Below are 14,824 nucleotides of genomic sequence, written 5' to 3'. Positions count from 1 at the left end.
AATGTTATCTTTTGTGTGTGTGTGTGTGTGTGTGTGTGTGTGGTTGAAACTAAGACTTGGTAGGTCTGTTCAGTTCCATCCTCATTGGCAAACAAAAACAAGCTTAGCTACTTTGGTAGAGGAAGGTGCTTAGGTATATCTGCCTCCAGCCATCATTTCCAGTACTCCTTGTTCTCTTATTAGTTTAAATGAAATTGGGTATGGTGATTCATGCCTCTTATCCCAGCTACTAGGGAGGCTGAGGCAGGAGGATCATAAGTACTATGGCAGCCTGGGCAATTGTTTCAAAATAAAACTGAAAAAGGACCAGGTGCTCAGTGGTAGAGTGCCCATGAGTTCAATCCCCAGTATGCAAAAAATTTAAAAATTAAAATACCTCAGTGGCTCAAGTTTAGAAAATTGTGCTTTCATCTCTCTTCCTGGATTGTTAAAGGCCAGGGTTATATGGTTGCTGGTGGGACAGATGCTGAAGGGCCATCTCATAATTTTTATAGGAACATATTTCCCAATCTATTTTTGTTCCTATTCAAAGGTATATTACTACAAACACATGCAGAGGTAGCATCAGAGATATCTGGTGAACCACAATCCATTTGGGGTAAAAATGGGAGTTCAAAACCCAATTGAGTCAAATGTATGAAAGATGATATATCATGAGCTCTGTAATGTTTTGAACAATCAATAAAAAAAAAAAAAGAATTTGGCTCATTATATCATAAGTTCTGAGCAGTGTGGGATTGTTCATGTTCTCATCTTTTTCATGTTGTTTATTCCCACTGGATTTCTGTTGATAAGATTAGGCCACCCTGAGAATTCCTTTAGAGACCCAGAGTAGATTCCTTTGGAGACCCAGCAGGGCAGAGCTTGTAGGACTTGCTCAGTGACAAGGATTAGAGGTTTTTAGGACCCCTGAGGGATTCAGAGAGCATCTACATCCCTCATGCTATATATAAATAAGAATGGATAGTCTCACTAGTCCATTGTTCTCTAAAAAGGAAATCTCCTTTCAGTTGCCTTTTCTTATTCAAATGCTAATGACAATAACTGAAAAATGGCAAAGATTGCTTAATCCATGTGAAAGATTATTATGCCAACAGACTTATGATTCACTGATGGGCAGTATTTCTCAGCACATATCATGTTGAATATTTGTTGGAAAATTGTATCCTGTAGATTAAATAGTAATCATTACTGAAAGCTTCTCTTTGCTTTCCATACATAACTTTCTATGACAATGATCCAGATAAGAGCCTCTTCACTATTTACTGTAAAACATTTTTTTTCTGTATACACTTAAAAGAAAATCTTACCTCTGTCAGTTTGAAGATTCAATATTCAAAAAGGACATATTGGTCCCAAGTTACAAAAACAGTATCAGGATAGCTTTCTGAGCTATCAATGTGAATTACTTAGAAAATTAAATTGATATTGTGTAAAATAAATTTTCTAGAAATTAATTTTCAATTTATGAAAAGTGGAATAGCATTTTTTTGTTTTCTATTAATCTTTAAAAATCTGCATTTAGAATACTAAATCCATTTTTTTCTGTCTTGTAATTTGCTACTTCTGACTTATCAATAAGCCTAAAGCATGAAAAGTAGGTGGAGTAAAACCAAAAGAGGTGTATTTCGAACCTATACGTGCAGAGCTGGGAATAAAACAGTATTTTCTGATTATATTTATGTATAAACTTAAAACAATGCATGCAAAATTAGAATGAATGCCTTTATATGCATTTCATGAGACCAAGAGAAAAATTTCATTTCAAATGATGATAAAATTGGTTACAAAGCATTATGAAAGCATAAAATACAAACATAGTTATTTGTACTTAACAGATGAAAAAATATTTGGCAGAGTGAATGGGGTATCTTCACTAAGGTTGTTATTGCTAGCAGTTATAGATCGTATAAGCGAAGCTGTACATAGATAGTTTTGTCCTACAAAGTCTTGCAACCCAGTTAGAAAGAGAGAGCTTATATATAAATAACACCAGAAACAATTATTTCTAAGTTAAGAAAATTATTCTGTCATCTTTCTTTTCTAAATTATGTATTGTTCCAACCTAAATCATTTTCCATCATCTAACTGCAATATGAAAATATCAATTGAATTCTTTTTCCTGAAGACTTTGTTTCCTGAATATTGGTGGCCAGCTGAGATAAATTCTTTTCATCTCTCTTTCAAATTTTAGCTTACTTTATACTGTGTTGAAAGATGTTAAATAATTTCTGAAAAACAGCTTATTTTTCAAAAGGAGAAATTACAGCCCAGAATACACATACTAAATTGGTTGGATCACAAGGCAGGAAATGGCATGTTTTATACATCTGAATTTGTGAGTATTTAGCTGTGCTGGGTTTTTCTGAGCAGTTGCCCTACTCTAAGAAAGCAGCAGGGCTGTTTGAGATAATTACATAGTATACTCAACTCTGATTCAAACACAGCCATCAAGCCCTTGTAGATTCCTATTTATGATATATGCTAAGAACTTTTTTTGAAGTTTGGGATTAAATTCCTACCTTTGGGGGATTACAAATCAGTTATAAAAGAAAATTATCCTAGACCAAAACCTGGTATACAAAAACTTGATTGTAATGAAACATTATTGGAGAGCTCTAAAATATCACTTATTGCACTACTAATAATCATTGTGTAAAACAGTAAAGATATATTTTAAAAACATATTAAAGTGTTACTTGTGGTTTCATATTTTCTATTTCCTTATTATCATTTGCTTGTGTACAAATATCATTTGCTTATCATAAAAAAGTTTTTGATTTTCCACTCAGACTACAATGTAAAAACAACTCAATATCAAAACATTGAATTTGGTTTGCAATATTTATGTTCAAACTATATCATATATGTATAACACACAAAGTTCAGTGCAAAGTTGAATAAAAGGGAATAGCATATTTTCATAATCAAATGTTTTCATTACATACATGCACATATGCTCTCTCTTCCATCATAAGATACTTTATGGTCCTCCAGTTACCTCATTTCTTTTAGGACTTATGTGAAAGTATGATTAGATGGGCTATTCCTATAATAACTATCAATTGAATCTAAATGAGAATCCTGATTAACTAGTATAAATCAAACAAGTGAAAAACTAACCCAAATCATTGGCTACTCCCTTAGTTTATGTGAAAAAAAAATCAAGTTTTAAGATCACCAGGCATTAACAGCTTTTATGAATAACAAGCAGCCAGGATTCTGTATAATAATTCTGTGTATATACACTGATAAAACAATGTGAGTCCAATTAACTTGACAGTTCATCTCATGAATCCATACTAGCATCTGTTCTCCCCTTCCTTGCAGAGTGGCTGCCAACGTCTACTCCCAAATTAACCATGTAAGCTAGACCAATGATTGCAATGCAATTAGGTAGATGAGGAACAAGAGAATTGGGGGAGGGGGGTGTCTACTAATTAACTCCTAATGTGGCTTCATCTGTACAAGCATAGATAAAGCTACTTTGTATCAAATACAGTTTATTTTCCTTCCATATTTTCTTAGCTAATATATATTTTTTGGAATTTTAGCTTTGAAATGATACTTTTTTGATTTAACAGTGTCATCTAATTTTAAAAACACACATTTTCTTTTGATGAAATTACATTTGTTGAGTTTCCCATTCTTGAACAACAAAATACTTATTTATAAAGTCAGAGTGACCAAAAAAAAAAGTGGCAAGATGAATATGGTCAATTATTTTACTTTCATACTTCAAAGCATTGAACACACCATATTCAGTGAGTAATCTAATCTGCAAAACAGATCTATTTGGAGAAGCAATAAAGTACAATAAATGAAACGAACACTGTCTCTAGAGGCCTATATTCTTTTGCTCATGTATTATATCATGTCATGTCATCCTGCATCAATTATTCCTGAGAGAAAGGCACCCTATTACATATAGACAACCTCCTATATTAAGCAGTCATCTGTTGAAGCAGCAATAAAGATGACAAAAGTGAACTAATTGCTGATCAAATGATTGCATTTTTTTTGCAAACCGCATAAACAGGAAAGAGAAAATGAACTATTTTGTTGCACACTTAACATTATAAATGCTTTATAAATGTGAGCTCATCTAATTGTGATAATACTCTTAGAAAGTAGCAATGATCACCTTCAGGTAGAAGTCAGTTTTCTAGTAGGTAGCAGTGCTAGGACTTGAACATTGACACTTGGGCACCAGAGTCTGTAATTATTTTATTTTACTTTTTTTTTTTTTTTAATTTTGAGATAGGATCTCACCAAGTTGCTGAGGCTAGCTTTGACTTTTTGATTTTCCTGCCTCAGTCTCCTGAGCTGCTGGGATTATAGGCAAGTACTACTGTACCTGACCAGAGTCCATAATCTTAAACCCTGTGCTTTATTAGCTTTATGAAAGATTAACCTAAAAAGGAATGCGGTGTCTTTGGAATTTTGAAGCAATATTTACATGCGCATTAACAATTCTCTAGTATTAAATGTCAAAACAGTCATAATGATTATTTGGGGACTGGGCCAGAGGAGGTTATGGAGGGCTTTGACTTTCTCAGTATGGTTGCTTTCTTTCATTAGCAAAGATCTTTGAAAAAGCAGCATAATGTCCTGTGACTTTCTGGAGGCCATTTCTGAATATAAAACAACCCACATCACATCATCCCAACTGAATCCCATGATAAGATTTTTAAGTCATCCCTGATAGATGCTCAAAAGGATTTTATTTTGACAAATAGAATCCCCTCAAATTATTACCTTTCTCTTTTCAGTACTCATGGATTTCTGTGAAAGAAATAAAAATAGTAATTTGGAGAAATATCATGAATAATTTTTACCAGAGGCAAATAGATTGTATTACAATGTTGCTCATTAAGGTATAAAGAATCATGTTACCTAGAGGAGCTCCTTTTTGAAGATAATGCACCTAAATTCTCATCTGTACTAATATTGAGTGCTTTATTTAAGAAATCTTCTCCAATCAACTAAAATATGCTTTTGAGAAAGACATTAATTTTCTTTCAAAATTGAAAATACTCTGAAGTCCTCAGAGAATATTAGTTTGTCTCAATTACACTTTGAAAAGGGAAGAAATGTATAAATCATAGAATCTTTGAGGTAAATGAAACTAGAAATCAAAGCCACACATTACAACAATACCTGTCATTCTGAGATGTCTGCCTTCCATTCTCATCTCTGCTAAAAATACACTGTTTTTTTTTGGGGGGGGGCGGGGGCGTGGAAGAGGTTCTGGCCCCTCACTTCAGTCCTTGTGATTTGGGTGGGGCTGATCACACTCCAAAGCACTTGCTTGCTCCAATATGTGTCCTATGCTTGTCCAATCTAAATACTTCTACTGTCCCTAAGGATTGGTTCAGGTCCACAGCACATGGCAGGCTAAGAAGACTGGCTTTCACGACTGTTGCTGGGACGAGAGGGGATGCTAACCACAAGTGAGTCCTGCCTTCCTGAGAGAGCTGACCCGAATGAGGCCAAAACTTTGAAAAGCAGTACCAAGAAGTAGGTAGGGAACAAGAGTGGATTAAGTTGTCTGAGACCCTTCATAAACGGCTTTGAGCTCTGGGCCCCGATAACCTTGGAAAACAGGGTTAAGTTCCGTGATGTTTATTCCTGTGTGAGAAAAATCCATGCCATTGTCATCATTCATGAGTTTTAGAAATTTTATTGTATTGAACACAGATTTACTTCCTTCCCTTTGTTTCCTCCTTTGATCATATTTCAGCCTTCTGGTGTCTAAAAAATAAGCTTAAGTTCTCCTTTATCAAAAAACATAAGTATCTATCATACAGGCTACCAACAAAATACAGTAAGTATTTTGTCAGCAAGATAGCTACAATTAAGGAGATTATATGAATATATCTGTAAGTGTTTCACTTAAGTCAAGAAGAACTGGGATATTTGTACCATCTTAAAGAAACAATAAACTTCACCAGTCATCACATTAATAATCCTGCTTTAGAGGCAGGGGAAATAAATAGTGCTAATTAACTGGGGTTAAACAGTGAGCAGGTTAGATACATAGGACCCAGCCTTACAATTAAGATTGAACATCTGTGATTTGAAGGATAAAAAAATCCCACTTGCTTAGTATTTTCTACCTCCAGAAAGTCAGATCAGTTAAAGTCAGGGTTAAGTGAACATCCCAAAATTAAATTATTTAACTTGAGGGAAATATAATTTTCCATTAAATGCAATTGATTCATCACTAGAAGTAAGAGGAAAGGAAATAGAGAACAGAGAAGTGTATCAGTAGAGGTATAGGTAGTTTGACAGAAGGAACGATAATCTGGAGGGAGAGGTTTTAAGTGGGAAATAATGTGGAGCCCCTCTCTGCAGATATTAGATATGGGCTGGTAGAGATAGTACCACTAAAACCATGCACCCAACACTCATTTCCTTCCAGTAGAGGAGCCATGGCTTATCTCCAAATGTGTGTGCATGTGTACCTAAAAATGTACACATACCATCATTTAACTTGGAGTTGTCCTGGTTACTCTAAAAAGTATTGGCATTGAATTAATGGAAATTAGTTCTAATTTTTATTAGTAAGCCCTGAGTGGACATAAGCCTATAAAGGATATTTTAAAAATATCTCTTCATAGGTTTGGGATGTGGCTCAGCAGTAAAGCACAATTCTAGCATGCTTTGAGGCCCTGGGTTTAATTCCTACTACTGAATTTTTTTAAAAAAAATCTGTTTCCTACTGAATTCATTTGAGTAATTCTAATTTTTAAAAATTTCAGGTATGATTTTACAGTATTAGATGTTTTGTTAATAGTAGCAATAAAAGCATCAAATTAGAGATGTGCCAATTAGTTTTCTATTTCTGCTGTAATAAATTACCACAAATGTGGTAGAAACTTCTTATCTTTCTTTGGTCAGAAATATGACAGGGGTCCTCTAGGCTAAAATCCAGCATTGGCAGGCTGCATTTCTTTCTAGAAGTTGTAGGGAAGAATCTGTTTTCTTGCCTTTTCTAATTTCTAGAGTGCTTACATTGTTTTGGTTCACGTTCCCCTTCTGCATCTTTCAAGCCAGCAATGGCAGATTTTCCCTTTCTTCCTGACTCTTAAGGACTCAACAATTAGATTGGATTCCTTCAGATAATTCAGAATAAGTTTTTCCAACTAAAGTTCAGTTGATTGGCAACATTGAGTATCAACAACCTTAATTTTCCTTCGCTATGCAAGATAACATGTTCCCAAATCCCAGGGTTTCATACATAGACCTTTGGGAAAGACATTATTCTGCTTACCACAGTTTATTATATAAGATAGTATTTTCCTGAAAATCTTCATATTCTGAAAAGTCACACACTAAAAAATGATAGGGTATGTAGGAAAAAGAGTTGAAACAAGCAACTTATAACCTATTCAATTTGGTGACCAGGAACTAGAAATCCTGAAAAAAAAGTTAAGCAATATTTTGAATTTTTAATAAATGTACAGTGCATGAAGGATAGTATTGTGCAATTCAAGTGGGAAATGATTTACCTTGATGGAAGCAGATGTAAGTTATTGGTGAAGTTGCTGAGTTATGAAGATAAAGCAGAATGTCCAAAAGTCAAGGAAAACCACATAATAAGCACTTCCAATAATCACATAGCATGTGGCCCAACTGAACCAAGAATAATTATGGATGAAAGGGCAAGCCTAGAATAATTTACATCACTACTGCTTTCTATATTCAGCTGTGTTGTCTATTTTGTGTTCAGCTGTTGCTACTTGGTAGGTCAAACCTTTAGCTGGCTGGGAAAGTCATGTCAGAATCATGGGGATTTCTGTGTTATAAATGTGAAACACTTCCCTATATAACAATTACATCTGAATTGATTCTCTCATTGTATTTCCAAGAGCAAAATGTTCTGCAATGCTTACGCTTACTTCAAAACCAACTTGGAGTCATATATGGAAAGTTAAGATTGCCTAAAAGTTTCAGGATATTGTCAATTTACCATTGCTAAAAAAGACTTATGACCATCAAATAGTCATTATGGGATGAACATATTTCATGGAGGGGGGATGACTGAGTTTTTGACATCATCTTCATCTTACCTCTACCAGGATGTATCTGCAGAATAAACATCATAAGGTTACTGCAGAATCTTAAAGGACTACAGACACTGGGCATTCTTCGTGGCAATGAATTGGGAATGTATCTCCTCTAAAGAAATGAGATGTAACTTATGAAGTCAAATCATCAGCAACCAGTGACCTCATCAAAAGAAGTAAAACTTCAAGATCCAATAAAAAGGGACAAAATAAAAGCTAAATGACAATGTCATGTTGAAGAAAAAGGATGCTAAGAATGTGAGGAAGAAGCATTTTGTAAGAACTGAAACTGATCAGGGTACATCGAGAGAGCTGAATGTGTTGTTTTGTGCTTCATTTTTAGTGGGGCGGCTGCAGGAGCACCTCACTGAGCAAGAATTAGCGTGAGACTGTTGGACTGTTATACTGTGATTCCACATCTATTCTTACTAAATTACTTTTATGGTTTGTGAATTGATTCATCAGATACATCCAGTGTCCCCTTCTTGTGCCAAGTATACTGCTAAGTACAAAGGACATCCTGTTGGAAACAAGAGGTAGTTTGTACTCTCACACATTTAGTGGTCAAAACATAAGCAAATTATTATCCAGAATTCCAAACTGACAGATGCTATGATGGAAAAGGAATGTTGCTCTAAGAACATGTAAGAAGAACACATGACTTGGAGCAGGTATGGGATTGGATATTTGAGCTTATATTTAGATGATTATCAGAAAGCAATGGGAGGGGGCATTGGGAGTTATAGCTCAGTGGTAGAGAGCTTGCCTTGCACATGTGAGGCACTGGGTTCGATCCTCAACACCACATAAAAATAAATAGAATAAATAAAGTTATTGTGTCAATATTGAAAAAAATATTTTAAAAAAGAAAGCAATGGGACTTAGGAATATGACTTTTCTGATGCTCATAGCAATGGCAATGGTAACATAATATTTTATATTTTTACTGAAGTTGAGACAACTTCATTGGCCCTTCGATTTCATTTGTTTTAACCAGTTATGTTTAACTACCAATATCAGGTCGTTACTATTTGAAAAGTGGATGGTATCTAGGCACAATTCTGAAGTTTTCATGTAATGCCCTCCATTACATGAAAACTCCTGCAATTGAATCCTTTTACTCATTATTTCTCCCTTTTGTGCAATTATTTCAGTATACTGTATGACCACTAGAGAGCAGTGTTGTCATATCTTCTGGAGGACTTAACTTCTACAAGCCCAGAGCTTCCATTGGGGGCAGGGGAGGAAAAAAAGAATAGCTTTCAGTAGTTTGATAATGAAAGACAAAAAAAAAAAAAAAAAAAAAAAAAAAAAAATCGCGACTGACTTTCAAGATAAAAGAAAATGGGATTGTATATCATTTCAAAGGCCAGTTTTACAAAAGATTTATTAACTGTTTTCAATCCCTTTTAATTGAAAGGCTACATAGGAATCCCAAATTAAGAATACCTGATGGAGGAGTTACTCTTGATTGTGTGCCACACTTAAAATTTAGTTTAAAATCTGCATAATTTTAAATATATGTTTATAAAATATTTCAAGAGCTATTTTTGTCGGAAATATCTACATGTATTACATTTACTCTATTGCCTATTATATTAAATGAACTCTGATAAGGGGGCTTAATAATTAAAAATTATTATCACTCATATACACACATTTAAGAACTGATTTCATTACATAGAGTAACTTAATTTTTATTAATTTAAAATAATACTGTAGAAAATCGAGGCTTATTTAGATAAATAATAAACAAGAAACAGCATTAAATTCTGACATAGGAACAATTAATAAATACAAATGTAGGCTATTCTTATAGTGATTTTAATTACCCTTAATAATTGTGCATGCAATTAAGCAAAACCATTATTTGGCAATTCTATGAACACTTTTATTTTATTTTCCTGATGTGTTCTGCTACATATATTTGTGTTTTCATGATCAGTTAAATATATAAAGTACCAAAAATATTGATTCTGATAAATGAATGAAAAACATACCCTTCCTATATTTCTGATCCAATTTTTCTCACAACATTTGACATTTGAGGCATTTCTGTTACTATATTATTTTTATATTTTACCAGTGTTTGAACATTTTCCAAAGATACACACAATTGTTTTATAGTTGATTTTAGATTTCTTATGATAAAATTATAATGGAATAGTTAGAACATAGGAATTGCTTGGTACACATGTCTGAAAAAAATACAGTTAGTTTTAACCAAAAATTTCGTGATTGTATATTTTGGGAATATCAGTTATTCGACATTAACCAAAAAAGCAAAGATTCCCTTGGTTTCTTCCCTCAGAATGTAAGGTTTTCTTTTCCTGTAATGGTGGCTAGAACTAAGAAGAAGGTAATAATTATTATAGGTTCAGTTCTGTAGTACTTCCATATGGGAAACTTCCAGTAAAAGTGCTTGCATAGATCTTTATGTATTAATGTTGCTGAAAATAGGAATAGCATATAAGAGCATAAATGATTGCAGGATCAGGAATAGGTACTATATGCTGATGATAATACAGGAGGATTATTGCTGCCCTTACATTAGGGCTCTGTTTCCCTTTTCACACAGACTGTCTGATTATAGCCGTGAGAGATCAAAACATATAATTTAAAATTACCTTTAATTGATTTGATCAATGAAAGGTATTTTACTATGAAACATGAACTTACTCTGAAATGTATGGCACCCTCATGGCAAAATTTCTACTTCCATAAATACGTCTTATTTTTTTTTAATTATTTTATTGTTGGTTGTTCAAAACATTACATAGTTCTTATTATACCATATTTCACAGATTGATTCAAGTGGGTTATGAACTCCCATTTTTACCCCGTATACAGATTGCTGTGTCACATCAGTTACATTTCCATTGATTTACAAATTGCCTTTCTAGTGATTGATGTATTCTGCTGTCTATCCCATTCTCCACTGTCCCCTCACCCCTCCCCTCCCCTACTCTCTCTCCATCCCCTCTACTATAAATCGTTTCTTCCACTTATATAATTTTTCTCCTACTCCTCCTTTCCTCTTATATGTAATTGTGTATAACCCTGAGGCTCACCTTCCAGTTCCATGCAATTTCCCTTAACTCTCACTTTCCCTCCCGCCTATCATCCCTGTTTAATGTTATTCTTCTTCTCCAGCTCTTCGTCTCTACCCTGTCCTTGGTTACTCCCCTTATATCAAAGAAGACATTTGACATTTGTTTTTTAAGGATTGGCTAGCTTCACTTAGCATAATCTGCTCTAATGCCATCCATTTCCCTCCAAATTCTATGATTTTGTCATTTCTTATTGCAGAGTAATACTCCATTGTGTATAAATGCCACATTTTTTTAATCCTTTCTCTCGCCATGCACAAAAGTTAACTCAAAATGGATCAAGGAGCTCGATATTAAATCAGAGACATGGCGTCTGATAGAAGAAAAAGTCGGCTATGATCTACATAAATACGTCTTTAGTGAGAAGTATATGTTGTGAACCAAAGTGATTCCGCACTTTGCTGTAATACAGGCATGATTTTACGGGGCTCCAAAGGGGCATCCAGCTTTCTCGTTTCTTCTCTGAAGTTAAAACATGTTCCTTTGGAAGGCACTTATTAATATAAGACTAAATGTATTAATATGTGCTAAAATGAAATATATAAAAGATTTATTTGTCCAACCTATTTGAAAAGCTCAGGGGAAAGAAAAGTAAGATGTCTGGGTTTGGGTTTTCAATTTCTTATGTTAAAGAGCTGACTCTCCAGAGGCTAAGGTTTAAGGGGGAAAAATTTAAATGGAAGATAGCTTTTAGTTATAAGGACTTAAAACAAGAAGCCATGAGCAGTTGGCTTAAGTAAAATGAGCTATCCTGAGGATGTATGAATTTAAATAAAGTTATAAACCATATATATATATATATATATATATATATATATATATATATATATCTTTCAAAGTTGAAATATTTCAGAAAAGAAAATGGTGGCAAAGTCAATTTCCATATACCTGCACAGAAGGGATTAGCAAATTGTAAACCTCTTCAAGAAAAAAAAACTCTTTAGTAAATGCAACAGTAAATATTTCTTAAATGGTTTTTATAATTTTAAAAATTATAACCAAGTTTGCCATTTCTGCAAACCTCAGTTTTGCATACACATTAAATTGTTTGATGAACACCAATGGATGTATTTTTCATGTCAGATACTTAGTGATTGGGAGCAGAAATAATGAGTAAAGCCATCCTTGCTTGCTTTTACGTCTATCTCAACTACCACTCGTGATCTCCCAAATGGATGGTACCTAATCATTCTGCATACATTGTACTCACATTAAGCAATCAGTGCCTAAGTTATTTCATGATATTGTAGAGGTTTGCTATCCACTTGGGGAACAGAAAACAGAAAAAAATTCTGTTTTCATGCATTATGTAGAAAATGCCTTACATATGTTGTTCCTAAAGCCTAGATAAACTTGGAGCTTGAGAAAGTCCAGTACAAGACATTTTTAATTATAGTACAATTGTGTGTCACTACAAAAAGAGTGATGTCAAATTTTCTGGCCATATCTTAAGCAAACTCTTATTTCTTTTGTGATCTTTTTTCTGATATCATCTTTTAAATTATACTCAAATAAAGCTCATTTCTTCTTTTAGTCAGGGTTGGATGGCCTTCTAAAGCTTTGCTAGTTTCACTTGGTGTAAAGTATGCTTTTCTAGGCTTTCTTATCAATACTTATTAATTAAATTTTATTGCTTTCATGCTAGTGTGTAACTCCTGTCCCCAGTGCCTTATCTTGTAGTGCTCATGGGTTTAATGCTTATTGTACTAATCTCTGCTCCTTCACACTCGATTGAGATGGCTGATCATTCATTCACATCTGGAATTGCTATTTGATCTTAGGGCATTCACTCCTTAACTCTCAATTTGTTCTTTCCTTTCTTTAATATTGTCTGTTCTTCTTGATCATTGTCCTAGAGTTATTTTATTTCTTCTTTAATGTTTAATAAGCATTCCTTGTAGATTTCTCAGAATTCTTAATTATGGTTCAGCTATCTTTATTCTTTTTAAAACTTTCAAAACTTTGAATAAGTGTTCAAAAGTACTTAAAGTTATATTATTAGGTAAACTATTAGGAAAGTATAAAATTCTTGTAGTGATTTTATGCATTAAAAAAAACAATATAGATGCACATGTTTGGCATTACAGGAAGAAATTCTAATTTAATTACAGGAGGGTTAACTAAAAGTATGCTTAGAAATATAATTCAGATATTCTGTTACTATGCTACTGATTCCTGTCATTATCAACATTTATAAATAAATAATTGTGATCTTCACATAATCTGAGGTGTGCCCAGAGAAATTTTTACACTATGAATTTTCAGTAAGTTTCCTTCTAAAAACTTCTGCCAGCTTTACCTTGGGGAAAATACTCTGAAAATTTGTTTTACAGAGAAAGGATGCCTTCATATTCCCAGGCACCTATGCATAAAACCTTAATGCCATTCTTTATTCTATAATCTTCTCCTTTCATCACTCAATCCTATAAATTCTTCCTTGAAAAATGATTTCGGCCTCCTTCAATCTGTTAAAATTCTCACAGAAATGATCATGTAGTTACACCCAAATTCTAGTCAACATGCTCCTCCTTCCTTGGTGAGACATTCAAGACCCTTCACTGTCAGCTCCAGCTGACTTTCCAGGCAGAACAGCTTTTGAATGGCCTATAACGTCTTTGGTCTGCATGTTTCCATCTTCCCATGCATGTAAAATTTCCGTAGCAGCAGCCTTTTCTGCCTAGAATCTCTTTCCCATTCCTTTTCAAAGGCCTCTTCAAAGTCTCAAGAACTTGATTCATACACAACTCATAATTGGCCACCTTGTTGTTATCTACCTTGTGATGAATCTTTTCTTATGAATCTTGTCTCTTCAGCTGGATGATAGCAATGAAATATATTCATCGAATCTCTGTATCCCCAAATTCTAAAATATATTTTATTTGGTAAGTGTTCTTATGGATTACTTTAACTAAAAAGCCTAAATTATGTCTACATATTTATTATTACACTATCATGTCTCCGTGAAATGTTATTAAATTTTCATGGCTATTGCTGTTATTATGGCAATATTATTTTCCTCCATGGAATATTGCCATCACCTGGCCCTTTGAGTGTAAGGACAATAATAACACAAATTTAATTAAAAAATGTTATGTACTCCCTAACCAAGTGGATTCCCTTTTCATCAATAAGACAAAAACTCTATTGAATGTGTTATTGCACTGATAAAGTAATTTCAAATTAGATTACAATGCTAATGAGTTGGCTAGGTTGTATTTTTATTCTTGAAGAATGTAGGACCAGATTTTTTAATTTTTATGGACTCCTCATTAAAATGGACTATTTCTGATTTGTATGTGTGTGCTCTAAAAAATATAAGCTGACCATTTATAAGCATAGTGTTGGCTATAGTGCTTTCCTGTGTAGTGGAAATGCTAATTAAAGCATTCAATGTCATGGATGAAGTGAGGGGAAAAAACAGCTTTGAAACTTACATGTTTTGCAAATAGTGGCAGCAGTCTTCTCAATGATATTACAAAATTCATGTTTCATTTTATATAGGATTTTTTATGAAGCAGCAAATGCTTAAAAAAAAGAACAAAGAAAGATATGCCTCTCAAAATTATTTTTTGTTTCAAGAAACATGTATTATTTACATTATTTTTGATATTTTCCTTTAAGAACAAAAATAATCTGTTGAAA

Source organism: Spermophilus citellus (genome assembly GCF_964194105.1).
Source record: "Spermophilus citellus genome assembly, chromosome: 11".
Lineage (NCBI taxonomy): Eukaryota > Metazoa > Chordata > Mammalia > Rodentia > Sciuridae > Spermophilus > Spermophilus citellus.
The sequence above is the reverse complement of the archived record's forward strand: the minus strand, read 5'-3'. Positions refer to the sequence as shown.